This window comes from Ricinus communis, chromosome 4, assembly GCF_019578655.1.
Source record: "Ricinus communis isolate WT05 ecotype wild-type chromosome 4, ASM1957865v1, whole genome shotgun sequence".
Taxonomy (NCBI): Eukaryota; Viridiplantae; Streptophyta; class Magnoliopsida; order Malpighiales; family Euphorbiaceae; genus Ricinus; species Ricinus communis.
The window spans coordinates 12,693,056-12,707,958 of NC_063259.1; the positions used below are offsets into that span (position 1 = coordinate 12,693,056).

The following is a 14,903-nucleotide window of genomic DNA, read 5'->3' on the forward strand; positions in this document are numbered from 1 at the left end:
AAGACTCAAAGATTTTGGCTAGAAGAAGACTTGCTGTACACCAAAAGAAGGAGGCTATACGTGCCGCTTCATGACAATCTTAGAAAGGACATCCTTAAAGAGTGCCACGATAGCAAGTGGGCGGGTCATCCAGGCATACAACGCACGATGGTGCTTATGGAGAATGCCTACTATTTGCCTCGCATGAGGGAAGATGTGGAGGCCTACATAAGGACTTGTCTTGTGTGCCAATAAGACAAGATGGAGCAACAAGCCCCGAGTGGTTTGCTAGAGCCACTTTCTATTCCCGGGAAACCATGGGAATGTGTCTCTATGGATTTTATCGTGGGGCTTCCTTTATCCGAGGGTTGTGCATGGATCTTCATGGTGGTGGATCGATTCTTGAAATATGGCATATTCATTCCCGCTCCAAAGGCCGTCACCGCCAAAGAAGCTGCCCGTCTTTTCATGAAGCATGTGGTAAAGTATTGGGGTATGCCAAAATCAATAGTGAGCGATCGAGATACTTGCTTCACGGGTTGTTTTTCGATAGAATTGTTCAAGCTACTAGGCACCGACCTCAGGTTCTTTACAAGCTTGCACCCCCAAACGGATGGGCAAACTAAGAGGATCAATGCACTCTTGGAACTATATTTGAGGCACTATATGAGTGCCAACCAACGAGATTGGGCTAAGTTGCTTGATGTTGCCCAATTCTCTTGTAACTTGCAACGAAGCGAGTCTACAGGCAAGAGTCCATTCGAGATAGTTACGGGCCAACAACCTTACATACCGAGCACTCTTGCCATAGATTGGTCAAGCCGAAGTCTACCCGCCTTCAAGCTTGCGAAGGAATGGAAGGAGCAAGCCGACGTTGCTCGAGCCTACTGGGAGAAGGCGTCCAAGCGAATGAAGAAGTAGGCGGACAAAAAGAGGAGACCAATGGAGTTCAAGGAAGGGGACAAGGTGCTTGTCAAGCTATATTTGCATGACAAAGCTGACGGACTTCATTGGGGACTCAGGAGAAGGTACGATGGACCTTTCCCTATTATCAAACGTGTGGGTAAGGTAGCGTACAAGCTGGAACTTCCACAAGGCATCAAGTACATCCTGTCTTTCATGTGAGCATGCTGAAGCCTTATAGGGAGGATCGTGATGACCCGAGCCGGGGTAAGTCTAAAAGAGCTCCTTTGAATGTGCGGGCTCCGTATGATAAAGAGGTGGACTCCATCATCTCCCATCGTAAGGTGCCACAATCCAACCAACCTCCAATGACCGAGTTTCTTGTCAAGTGGAAGGGACTTCCCGAAAGTGAGGCAAATTGGGAGCCAATTCGCGACTTGTGGCAATTCGAGGAGCAAATCAAAGCTTACGAGGAGAAGGCAACGGGGGTGTTGCCAGATTAGGTGCGGGAGAATGTCACATCGTGGAGCTTCAAATCCAAAATTTTTTTCCAAGAGCACTAAAGTAGTGCGGAATTCTTCAGAACACTCTAGACTAGCGTAGAATTCTCTAGAATACTCTAGAACTCTCTAGAAGGATGTAGAACATTCTAGAACACTCTAGAATAGTCTAGAACTTTCTAGAACAATCTAGAAAGATGTAGATACTTCTAGAATATTCTAGAAGTGTGTAGATACTTCTACAACATTCTAGAAGAGAGGGGACAATTCTTGTATATACTAGAATACTCTAGAATATTCTAGAATATTCTAGACTTGTATGGACATAAGTAGTATTCTAGGACATTCTTTTAAGGAGGTGGGGATGGTGGCCATCCATGCCTATAAATACCCCCTCCATGCTTCATTTGTAAGATATAGATAGACAGAGACATAGAGAGAATATACAAGCTTACCTTTCCAAACTCTTGTGCTCTCTTTGTGCCACTTTCTTAAGCTTACTTCCGTTTGCGTAATTGCTGCCATTTTGTCGAGTTTGGCATTCGAGGGAAGGCTGACTAGCAATCTTAACTTTGGGGGAAATCAAGTAAGCTAGGCCGCACGTGGGCAAAGTTTGGGGATAAAACAAAACTCATGTGACACGTTCCCCTACTGCATTGACTCTGCTATGTGCCCCTGCCGCTTCTCGTATGAGCTCGCACTATTTCTCGTACAGGCTCGTGCATCTGGTGCTCTGCTACTTCTACGGGCCTATGTGACTTTGCGCTGTTGTGACTTAGCTAGCACAAATTCTTTTTTGTTTTTGAAAAATTCTTAAACACTTGTAACTAACTTTTATACACTATAATAGTAAATAATTAATGAAAAACATGATTTAAACTAAAATTAAAAAAACTTAAATTATAAATACTTAAATAATTAAAAATTAAAGAAATTGACAACTTAAGCTAAAAATTGAACAGAATAAAAATTTAAAATTAGAGAATCACTAAAACTAAAAATAACATTAATTTAAAAGATTAACTAGTTCCTAACTAATGACAAGCATATTAAAAGAAAAACTAATTCCTAATCCTACAAGAAAAATAAAACAAGTCTAGAGTTAAATAATTCCTAATTTAATATTTTCTTAATAAAGAATCAAACATTCAACGCATACTAAGCACTCAATATCCACATAATAACATAAGATCAATTAAACATGAAAGCATATAATTAAAAAAGATAGGAAAGCCGACTTTTCCTTCATAGGCCTACAAAGCAAACATAAAACACTAAGATTTTAAAATAAAAGAAAATTAAAATAACTTAAATGCATAAAAATAAAATAAAATTGCTAAGTTTATTATCTATAGCTAGACATTCCTGATTATGCTTATGGTAGGCGTTCATCCATGCACTCAACCTCTTGGTCATAAGCTATTTCTTTTAAGTATGGGTTTATACTTTTAATTAGAACATCTAAAATGTCTAAAAAGCTCTTATCAATTAAGAATGAAATATCATCATATACTTTATCATAAATAACAGAATTTAAATAAGAAACATATGAATACTCATCAATAGTAGATTTACAAGAGAATCAAACACTTTAAATTCCACAGTCTCCTAAAATTGTCATGGTAAGTTTTCAATTATGTACATCAGTCACAAATTTAGTAGTTGCCATGAAAGGTCTACCAAGGAGTAAAGTTTGCTGCTTATCCCTTGCTGGTGTATTTTCCATATCATGCACTACAAAATCAACAAGAATTATTAACTTACCTACTTGAACTAGTAAGTTTTCTTCTATATCTCTAGAAATTGTTTTTTGGTATATATTAGTGTTAAACTTTAAAGAGCATCTCAATATTTTTAGAAAATTACTTATCCTTTTTTTCTCTCTTTGAGTCGGTTTGCAAAAGGAATAAACGGCCTACAAGGCTGAGCTATCTTATGAAATTCAAGTCTAGAAAATGCTTCATTTCTTTCTTGCCAAGCCTAAGATTAGGCTATACTTTTTCTTTATTTTTACTATCTTCATTGATTTTTACTTCCAATAATCCACCATCTTTAGGTGTACTTGCATAAGAAGAAGAGTTCCCTTTAGTTTCATATCAATCTTATTATCAACTACTTTACCACTTTTGATAACAGTAATAGAATTTGCTTGTTCAGGCCGACTTAATAGTTTTCCTTTCTTAAGCTCTTGAACACCTTCAACAATTTGTCCCATTTGAGCTTCTAAACACTTCATTGAAGCCTCAACAGAATCTGGCTTTTCTCATTCCTCTCTATCCTATCATGAGAAGCCATCATAAATGATTGAAGTATTTCTTGCAAACTTGGCTTTCTTTACTCATTAGATTAAAAAGTTTATTCTTGATCCCGAAAGAAAGGATTGAAGTTTCTTTGTAATTGAGAATATTGGTCTTGGTAATGAGGTTGATTTGGGTTCCTTAATAATTATGGTGGGTTTTGATCATTATATCTCTAAGAAGAATTTAGATGGTTTCTCCAACCTAGGTTATATATGTTGGAATAAGGGTCATTCATAGGCTGTCTAGGTTGTTAAGAATACATCAAATTTGCTTGGTAATATATATTTCCTTTATAATTATCAAAAGATGAAAAATATTAGCACCATGACTATAAATAACACAAATACCACATACCTTATTGCTTGGTACATTTTTAGTTGAGGCAAGCATCTTAACTTGCTTTGTCAATTCAGCCAATTGCATAGCCATCTCACTACTAGCTACTACTTCATTCACTTCTACTCTTTTTGTTCTCATATTTTTTTATTGTGAATTGGCTTCTAACATCTTAAAAGATATAAAAATCTCATCAACAGTCTTTTCTAACATAGGACTCCCAACTACATTATCAACCATACATTGGTATTATTGTGTTAACCTATCATAAAATGATTGGCTAGTTACTAGAAGTGGGTATCCATGGTGTGGGCATTGTAATAAAAATGATTTGAAGGGATCTCATGCTTCATAAAAGGATTTAGTATCCCTTTTGATTAAAGTTAGAGATTTTAGCCCTTAATTTTTTAGTCTTTTAATGTGAGTGGGATTCACTCATACATTTTTGGTAAACTTCATCCCAAGTTTTCAAAGAATTAGGAGGTACGGTCATCAACCAAGCCTTTGCTTTTTCTTTCAATGAATAAGGAAAACACCTCATTCTTAATTGATTCTTATTAAGTCCAGATGATGGAAAAGTATGAACCATGGGAAAAAAATTCTCTAATAAATGTTAATACATCCTCACTAGGCATACTATAAAATGAAGGAAGCATATTAAAGTGAATGTTCTTAAGTTCATAATTTCTAGATGCATCACCTAGAACTATGCATGAAGTAGTATTGACAATTATAAGTCATGCATAATCTTTCATAGTCATTTGCCTTTCCACTCCTATTTCTCTTAGTGGCTTTGCCATGATTTCAACTTCTTTTTTTTTTATTCCTCTTCAACTTTTTCAAGCACAAACTCACTTTCCACTTCTTGGTCTTCTACATTTCTAATAGTTGATCTTAAGTTGTATGGATTTTGAGTTGATGAATCACCAAATTTAATTTTTTTGATAGGCATAGAAAATAAAGAAAGATTTCATATATAAAAACTTAAAAATAAAATTTAAACAAAACAAGAACTTGACAATCAATTAATATAATAAAATTTGGACACAGTTTTCCTTTATGGCACTAAAAACTTGATGTGTCTAAGTTAGTAATCGCAAGTGCATGAACTGTTCTTATAGGTAAATTCACCTCGAGGTCGATCTCTCAAGAAACTATGAGGCTACTTATTATAAAGATTAATTATCAACACAAAACAACAAAAGTAAATCTAAATACTCTAAACACTCTAAACTAGTATTTTGAGAAAGTCGAATATTCATAAAAGAAATAAAATAAACTATAAAGTAAATATGCAATGATATGATAAAAAAATCTATATGATAACAAACAGTATTTAGCCTAGCCAATTACTTAACGTTTTTCTTGTTTTAACCTTAAGTATAGATCTAATAAATGAAATGGCGATGTTCCTTTTCCTTTAATTACTGAATCTAAAAATGTAACTAAAGTTTCTTATACCAATATAAATTGAAGTAAATATGGTATTTCTAATACATTTAATCTAAATACTTTCATAACAATTACTATTGTTAAATTAATATGATGGTCAACCAACAATAATAACTGAAACTAATAAAGATATGAAGGTAAAGAAATTACTCATTAAATAAAAAGATAACAAAGCTCATACATAAGTAAAAAGGTTAAGTTAAACACTTATGAAAACTAGTCTGACATATTTAATAAAATGGTCATTGTAATTAAATAGAAAGTCATAAAAACAAGAAAGAAAGTAAAAGCTTCCTCGAAATCTAGAATCCTTTAAGTAGGAAGATGATTGGTCCTCACTCTCCACTTCTTGAGAAACTTCTTAGATCTTAAAACAACAACGAAAACTAAAACTAAAGTGTTTGTAGAAGAATAATAGAGAATTGTAGAGACAAAAATGGTGGACATATGTAGATGTGAGATATTACAGAGAGCAGATAGGAGAGACCTCTCCTTCTCTTTGAGAAGTAGGTTTGTACAGATATATATAGAGAAAAGTCCTGCACCAAGATAAGTCTTCCTAAAAATAAGTATTCCAAAGATAAGTTTATCTAATAGATAAGACTCTAGATATCCTTATCTCCACCAAGTATTATCCCATAATAACTTTAATATAAATCTTAATAATTATACAAAATGACTAGATTGTCCCTTAGGTAAATAATAGAATTATGGAAAATATACCATTAAAGCTCTAACATTCTCTAAATAACTATATATAATTTGGACATATCAAAGACTCTAACACACTCTTGATTTTTTAAATATAAAGTAAAGAGTGGATTTGGCTCTCAATATTTGGAGAGCCAAACTTCACTTTTTATCCTTATTGTAATTAATGCACTACAAGTTCATGTACATTTTATTAATTGATATAAACTATTTTTGGCTTTGTTTATTTAAAAATAATTTTTCTTTTCCTTTTTATGAAAAAGAGAAAAGAAATCAAAACATTAATGTTTGTTAGATAACATTAATATAATATAAGAACTAATTCGTGGATAACAAATCCATTATAGGCCTATTATTCAAGGTCCATTAGCTCTTAATTAATTAACTTTTAATTAGGCCTAATATATATGAGCTTAAGCCTAATGCTTAAAGTCTCATTTTAATCCTCACTTAAAGCCTATTTGTATGTGATCTAAAAGATTCCTAATATGTTTGAAATAAATATGGATTTTGAAGTAAACTCCTTTAATTCAATGTTAATTCCATAGATCAAGATTGACATATAACAATGCATCATGACTACCCAAATATGTAGGAATGATTAAAATGCTTTTATCAACCTTTAGAGTGAAAAATCTTACAATGCCATTCAATCCTTTCATTGTACTTTTATCCCAATTGATTCATAGGGCATGGATGCAAGTGTCAACTCTATAATTGAGCCAATTGTATTTATTCTTGATAATGACATTTAACATCTTGAATAAGATCTATGAAGCACTTTTTATAATCTTTATTCATAAAATCTTGGTCAGGAATTTCTGTGTTAAAGCACATCAAGAATCATCAGGATAAGGTCCCATGACATATTACCTTGGGAAATAAATTATTTATTGATAACTTATTATCTTCATGTGACTATTACTGTATCTAGTAACTATCCTTTGAGCGCTCCATGGATATGAGAACATAAAATATTATCAAAGTATAGGAATCCTCGTATAAGATAATACATTATTATCTCAAGTCTAAGGATCACATCTTACATGATTGTCATAAGAGTATTGTCCATAGACACTTGGGGTAAATTCCATATAGACTACTACTCAGTGGGATCATATTCAATGAACTTATTCTTGTAACAAGCACCCATATGCTTATGGCAGAATCCCTATTCCTCAACCTTTTTTAAATGATAACACATTATGGCAGTATCGAGCGTTTGATCAATATCTAATTCTTGATCAATCATTGACTATGATCAAACTTTAGGAACATATGTAATAAGAACAATCATCATTATAAACTCGCTATATAATTTCTCTTACAGTTTTGATTATTCCATGGTGTTCATCTTTAATAGTTTACATTCCATGGTATTCATCTCTAATAATTTGGATTATTCTTTGATAATATTCGACTACTCGTACTATTAGAGTTGAACAATGCCTTTAGTATAATTATATGTGATGTGCATAGTTTTACATATATTTGCTTGCATATTATTGTGTATTTTCTTAGCAATTATTGTGCCTTTATTCCAAGATCACCCGTATTTTGTGTTCTTTTACATTTCGGGAGAATTTATAGGACCATCATCAGTGTTTGAGCAATTATATATCAATACGTGAGAAAACGGACGAGAATTCATCAAAATTGGACAAGGGTTCGCATGTCAAACATTAAGCACGGCCTAGGTCAAGGCCGTGCTGATCAGCACGGCTTGGACTATGTCCGTGACTAATCATTAGCCTTTGATCCTCAAATGTGGCATTTTGGGCACAGTTTTCGAGGCTGTCATGGTCTCCAGCACGGCCCGTGGTGGCTCAACACCGGTGGGGGCACAACCAGGAAGAAAACCTAACTTGTGAGATCCGAAGGTTCAGCACGGCCTTGACCAAGGCCGTGCTGGGACAAGTATATAAGGAAAGCGATTTCTTGAGCTAGGGCAAGCAAGGAGGAGGAGAGTTTTGGCAGCTGGTTCGGTCTTTGCAGAGTACTGAGTTCGAGAGAGAGTTGCAGAGAGTGAGAACCCCGGAATTGCAAGATTCTGAGTGTAAAGCAGTAGTGGAGCAAATCAAGAGGCAATTGGGGAGATCAATCGTAGTGTAGATTCAGATTTGGAGCTGTTCATCCAATTTGAGAGAAAAGGGTGTACATGTTTCATTTTCATTATTCTTTCATTGTAATTGATTTCCTAGTTGTTTTCAACTTGAACATGTCTAGCTAGATCGGTTAAATCCATTAGGATTTCTTTACTATGTTGGCTTAGTATTAAATTGTTGGATTGCTTGAGTTTAGTTTTGTATCCTTCTTGCTTTCAGTATTAATAAGATAATGCATTATTCATGAGACGTTGTGAATTGTGGTGTTTAGATTGCTTTAGGTGATTGAGAAGTCCATTTGGCAATTGGAATTTTGAATAGCAAGAACTGATTAATAATCACTTAGAGATAAGGATAATTAACTAGCCGGATTAAGAATTAACAAAGCTTAATAGAGGCGGATTAAAGCTTAATGCTAATTTAAGAATCAATCCTTAGGAAGAGATTCCAACTTTAGGTTCTTGAGTTTAGGAATTCAGTTATCTCGAGAGAGAAACCGAATTCAATTAAGAATTCATCCATGGGTAGTATAATTGGATTCATCAATCTGTTATCTTTTGTTGCCAACTAGTCTAGGTTCCCTTTGGGTTTGCTTTCTTATCTTGGTTATTTTATTTATCCATTTATTCCTGCATCTCACTTAGAACTCAGCTTGTAATTATTAATAAATTTAGAAATTATTCATCATTCATTTTAGGCTAATATAACAAAGAACAAAGTAGTAACTCCGGGCTTTTACTTTCCCGAGGGATACGACCTTCATACTCGCCATTAGTGCTAGATTTCATCGATAGGTTCACTGCCTTAGATTGTAGCTACACAAATAGCCTATCAATATGCCATCAATTATGATGTATAAATTAACATAGATCATCTAACAACTCTTTGTCTTTAGGGCATTACTCTAATATTAAGATATCATAATTCAAGTTATTTGATCATTGCATACAATTAGGACTAAATGGGGTATGAAGAATTAAAATAATTAAATCATATTCAAAGATAAAAATTCTCCTTATTTAGAATGTGATTCTCGGCCAAACAAAAATTATGACATAAAGTAATCTTTGAGCAAACAAACTTCACTAATCCTAGTCATACTAGAAAATCAAATTTTTAATCTTAGTTAACGAAAGTTATAGAGGATTAAAATTAATTAAATAAGATTTAATTAATAACTAATTGCCTTTAACATATTCTTAGTTTTAATTTTATTTCCTTTCAAGACAAAGTCAAACATTTAGACATAAATTCAAAATTATGTCTTAATTAAGACAAACAATCTAGTTATACGAGGATACCAAGATGATGCGCACTATCTGCACACGGAAAAATGCATTGATCATATCAAGTAATAAAGTGATGAGTAAGAGTATTGTTCCACAGAAGACTTAATTCTGTATACTATTTTCATTCATATACTAATGTCTAGTAATCAAATGTAGTTTGGTTATAGTAATATTTAAAAGTGAACTACTATTAAAAACAAGGATTAAACAATTGGTGTATTTATCAAAGATAAAGTCTATTTAGGTAATAAATTCCTCCAATAAGTTAAATACTTTATGAGACAAATAGCAATTAAATCAAAACCATGAGCTGAATTGGCATTCCACAAAATTAGATACAAACCTTTCTCAAGTGATTAAACTCCTAATTCCTAAGAGGAGGGAGTGGAATCTCTTCCCAAACCCACTCACTTAGGTCATGCATTAAGATTATGGAACTATTAACCTAAGGATCTTGTAGATCTATCTTTAGTATCCCAATTGATCCTCAATCCCTAAGATGTGATCAATTCATAAATAGTCATCTCTAATCAGTTTATGAAAAAAAATTTCAATCAATACGTCGACTTATTAATTGATATAGATGATTAAGTAGCCAAAGGAACTCATAGAAAATATTTAATTGCATTAACATTCAATAAATCCATACAATACAAATTAGGGTTCATCAAAACCTAAATAGCAAGAAGATTAGTTCCTACATATTGAAATTAAGAAACAAAGATGAAGGAAAGAAGATCTCAAACTACTCATGGATGAGTAGAGATACGAATCTTTAATCTTGGAAAACAAAGGTGGAAATGACGTTCTTCCTTGAAAAATAACCAATCAAACCCTAGAAATGGAAAGAAATTGAGTTCTATAAGTGTTTTTCGCTCTCGAAATGAACTAAAGTTGATCGCCCTTTCAAATTACCTTAAAATTTCCTTAAATAGTAAATTTTTAATGATCCACACAGGACCACATGGGTAGCCACTCGGCCGTGTGGCATCTAAAGCTTTTCGTAGCTTGAATATGTGTCTCTTCCCATTCTTTACTTTGTGGGCTATTTTAGGACATTTTAGAAATCTAATTGGTGCTTGCGCTCTTCATCATAGTTGTATCTCTTGAAGAATAGTTTATTTTTTAGAATTTTGAATCACCTGAATCAGACCTTTGTAGCTCTAGATAAGGCCCAAACACTGAGACTGATCCAAATAGATAAACTGCACAACATTTGAATTCGACCCAAGTTTTCTCATCCCTAGAAATGTAATATGGAGTTGAGCCATGCACAATAATTATAGCTTAAGACATCCTCTATAAAGTTGATGAATGCCACTTTTCAATTCTAGATCTTTAAGATCACAAAAAGCTGCACTAAAGTTAATGCAATCAAATTTATATAGTGCTAAAATATGCCATTTTCTTCTACACGGGGAGCACACAGCCGTGTGGGCTTCCCGTGTAGACCCTTCTTGCAATTTGCCATTTTTCATAACTCACACAGGAAGACCACATGAGTGTGTGGCTTCCCTGTTAGACTAAACTTTGAGTAAATATGTCTTTCCTTTGCTTGATTCTCATGCTTTTCAATTCCATTCAACTCCTTAAAGTGCCTAAAAGAACTAAAAACCAAGTTTGAACGAACAAATCAAACTCAATCCCCCACACTGGAGCAATTTCTTGTCCTCAAGCAAATTGAATAGAATTAAAAATAAAGAAATGACAAACTCTCTCTCCAATAAATAGATACCAAATATCATCAAGGTTAATCATTTATATCATCACAACCTAGAATCATTAACCAATAATCGATTCTTAAATAAAATATCAACATCTAGTGCAATCTCATAATAGGAAGCAAAGAAAGTTAAAAAATTGACATCCAAAGTTATAGGAATGAGCATTCCTTCCAAACAACTCAAAATATCAAAGAAAATAGAGATACAAACTTTCCTCCTAAGCACAAAACAAATTCTCATGAAGTGCAATTAGTCATGTCTTTTTTCTTAGAGATTTAAGCATACTCGAAATTGTCATTCTAGCCCTTTGAGGCGAGCGTAGACATTGGTGATGCCAACCCCCGGTTACTCAACTAGAGTCACAAATTCAAACAACCATTCATTTACTCAATTTCCTTTAATTTATTTCTTTTCATTTCAGATCTTTTTGATAATAGTGGAATAGAGCAAAAAACTCTAAGCACTATATTTTTTTTTAGGTTCATATTTTTTTGATATCTTAAAAGAACAAGAAAGTACAAAGGGGTATTGGATGTGTCTACTCAATAAAATTAAGAGAAATTTAAAAAAATTAATGCTCATAAACATAACTAAAGTTTCAAGATATAAAAATAATGCAACAACATCAATAAAAAATCCTAGCATTTATACCAAGTTCAATTCATAATTCAAAGTCAAATCAATTAAATCACAATTCAATAAGCAACTAACCAAGTTTATTACTTTGAACCTACAAATTCGAGAGAGAGAAATCATAATAAGTAATTAATTAGACTCAATAAGCTTATAGAAAATCAGCCACAAAATAAGCAAAAGACAATAAAAACCCTTCCCCCACACTTAATCGACGCATTGTCCCTATTGTGTTTGGTATATAACGTGCAATAAAACAAAAGGAGGAAAAGACTCCTAAATCGAATGATTTTCATTTTCTTTTTTGAATCCAAAATCCATTCCAATTCACGAGTCATCTGATTATCTATCGAATAGTTAACAATAAAAGTAAAGGTTATAGCATATGCAGTCATCCAATAATAAAGGAAAATAAAAACACCAAAAATAGAAAACCATAAATATCCTAATTAAGTAAAATCATCCAAAAATAGAATAAAAGACATAGAAACAAAGCAAAATAAAAGTCTAGCTCAAATGTCAGAGCAAAGTGGAGGTTCACTCCTCCATACCAACTTGCATTAAGGAGCTTAATCATCTCCAAGAAAAATGCATATTCTAAATGAGATGAGAACTACTTAAGCTTCAAAGTTAGTGGGTCCTTAATAAGAGGCTTCATTACTTCTTTTTTGGACATCTCAATAGTTTCAAATGGCCACTTCTTTATTGATTTCCCAGCCTCTAGATAGGCTTATTGCTTAACAGCTTCCAATGTTCCTAGTTTTTCCTGTTTTTGCATAAGACACAACACAAGAGGATCTTAAACAACAATAGATGAAATAAAATTGATAGTTTCATACCCTATCATATCATCAAGTGCAAGTGGGTGTTTCATGACATTAAGGGTTTGGAAGGTCAATTGTTTATCCCCTACCCTAAGAATGAGCTTATCAACATGAACATCAATAATGGCTCTAGCTGTAGCAAGAAAGGGTCTACCAAGGATAAGGAAAGCACCAACATCCTCATCCATATCCATGATCACGAAATCCATAGAGAAAATTAAACTCTTGAACCTTTACCAACACATCTTTATTGATACCCCGAGGGTATACAATAGATTTATCAACTAGCTAAGCACTCATAATTTGTTGTTGAGGTTCTCCTAGTCCTATTTCTTTAATAATTTATAAGGCATAACACTAATGCTAGCCCCTACATTAGCCAATGCATTATCAACATTTATATTACCAATAAAACAAGGAATAGTGAAACTCCCTAGGTTTTTCAATTACTTTAGTAATCTCCTCTAGATGATTACCAAGCTCTTTTCTAACAGTTGCACCATTGACACTTTCTTAAGTTTCCTATTGTTAGAGAGGAGTTCCTTTAAGAACTTAGCATTCTTGGACATTTGCGATTGACCTTGCAAAATAGGTATGTTAATATGAAACTATTTATAGAGTTCAAGAAACTTACCAAATTGTGTATCCAATTTGTTCTTTAGAAGACAGGATGGATAAGGCACCCTTGGTTTATACTCCTTCACAAAAGGGGTAGATTTTGGTGATGCTTCTACTTTTTCTTTCACTTTAGCCTCTACACCATTCTCTTCTTTAACTACCTTTTTAACCGCATTAGATCGTTTCTCCACTTATTTTTCTACTTCTCAAGGTAATGACCTTGAATTGCGCTCTATGATTTTTCTCTATGTTGCTAGGCAAGCTTTCTTGGAGTCTTTCGCTCAAAAGATTTGTAATCTACCCCATTTGATTCTCTAAATTGTAAATTGAAGCTTGTTAGTTCCTTAGAGCGGTTTCTATAGATTGAAACCTCAATTCAAAAGCTAAAATGAATTTCTCCATCATCTCCTCTAAATTACTCCTTCTATGAGGAGCTTACTGCTGGTTCTATTGTTGGAATCTTGGTGGTGGAGGACTTTGTTAATTTTGATTTCTCCTAAAGAAACTCAAATGATTTCTCCACCCTGGATTATAAGTATTACTATAGGGGTTGTTCTGTTGGTCCAGAGCATTTTCTATATAATCAACCTGCTCTGGCTTTAGTGAAAGTATTTCCATTTTGGTAATCTTGACTTTGATGACCACCCTCACACCAATCAAAAGTCATAACTTGTGCTTGTCTTCCAAATGTAGACATAGTTAAAGCATCCATCTTCTTGCTCATGGCGTCTAACTGTGCCTTTGCAGCTACCATGGGGTCTATTGCATGGACTCTAACACCTTTGACTTGAACCTACTCTCTCTGATTTTGCCACTGATAATTCGTGACTGCCATATCTTCAATAAGATCCATAGCTTGCTCTAGAGTCTTATTATTTAATGATCTACGTGCTGCTGCATTAATAGATTATTTACTTGCATTATTCAATCCATTAAAGAATATCTAAATTTGCAGCCATAGGGGTAAACCATGATGTGGACAACTCGTCAAAAAATCCTTGAATCATTCCCAACAATCATATAGAGTTTCATTCTCCTACTGAAGAAACCCTGCTATGTCATTCCTCAACTCATATTAGAAGGTGGAAAGTATCTCTCCAATAATTTCTCGACTAGCTGATTCCAAGTTGTAAATGTTCCAATTAGAAACGACTTCCACCACTTTATTGGCTTATCACTCAATGGGAATGAGAATTGCCTTAATCTAATAGCATCATCTGATACCCCATTAATCTTAAAGGTATCATAGATCTCAAGAAAATCGTCCAAATGAATGTTTAGATCCTCGTTTAGTAAACCATCAAACATGCAGTTGTTTTGCACCATTTGAATAATGTTGGGTTTGATCTCGAAATTGTTTTCTGCAAAGTTTAGTCGAACAATACTCGATGTAGCCCCATTTAGAGTCGGGCATGCATATTCTAGCATGCTTCTATCCCTAAGTGGAGCTGCCATTCTCAATTATTCCTCTCCTTGGTTTGGTTCCTTTTGATCCTCTTGATTCTAATTCTCTAACTCTGCCACTGTTT

The 14,903-nt window shown here is 33.7% G+C and overlaps 2 non-coding genes across 2 annotated transcripts; both read left to right on the forward strand.

Moving 5' to 3' along the window:
* The first annotated feature begins 4,316 nt into the window (after positions 1-4,316).
* On the forward strand, positions 4,317-4,424 carry LOC112535109. The gene has a single exon (XR_003079303.1). It is a non-coding gene; the product is annotated as a small nucleolar RNA R71 (small nucleolar RNA).
* A 9,915-nt stretch (positions 4,425-14,339) lies between these two features.
* On the forward strand, positions 14,340-14,446 carry LOC112535105. Its single transcript, XR_003079299.1, has one exon. It is a non-coding gene; the product is annotated as a small nucleolar RNA R71 (small nucleolar RNA).
* Positions 14,447-14,903: the final 457 nt, after the last annotated feature.